This window comes from Dipodomys merriami, unplaced genomic scaffold (assembly GCF_024711535.1).
Source record: "Dipodomys merriami isolate MVZ:Mamm:240054 unplaced genomic scaffold, mDipMer1.0.p SCAF_1634, whole genome shotgun sequence".
Classification (NCBI taxonomy): Eukaryota; Metazoa; Chordata; class Mammalia; order Rodentia; family Heteromyidae; genus Dipodomys; species Dipodomys merriami.
This window is the reverse complement of record NW_027202976.1, coordinates 76609-77292: the sequence shown is the minus strand read 5'-3', so window position 1 is coordinate 77292 and position 684 is coordinate 76609.

Sequence of the window (684 nt, the reverse complement as noted above, 5' to 3'; positions counted from 1 at the left end):
AGCCTGTGAGCCATGGAGAAGCTAGGTGTTCCCAGTAAAAAGAAATAATCTTATAAATATGTTGGAAACAATTGCAAGACAGAAAAGAAGCATTTAAATACTTATCTTGGGGTTCATTTCACCTATTATATTGATCTGGTTTAATCAATTCTCTGCCTTCTCTACCAGATTATTTGAAGAAAACAAAAGATAATTGCACTGCGAAGTAATTTAGAGAATTAATTCATATGGTTTACTTTTAATTTCTGAGGTAAGTACTTGGATTCAAATTCAGAGCCTTGCATTTGCCAGGCAGGCATCTGACCACTTGAACCATGCCACATCCAGCAATTTTTGCTTTGATTGTTTTTGAGAAAGAATCTTGTATTTGTTTATTCCTAGGATACATGGATAGTTAACTTCCTAGTTTTTTGTTCAAAATAGGTAGGATGACAGCCACACATTGGCATACCCAGCTTTTATTGATTGAGATGGAGGTCTCTTGTATGTTTTCCAGCTTGACCTTGAACGGAACTGCAACTATCGACATTTCCATTTTCAGAGTAGCTAGGATTATAGGTATAAACCACCTCATTTGACTTATTATATATGTTTATGAAAATTCAGAAAGTATGAGAAAATCCTCTAGAGTTATTAACCATATCCAGATTCTAGGTAATACACTAATGATTATTCTGTCAAAAA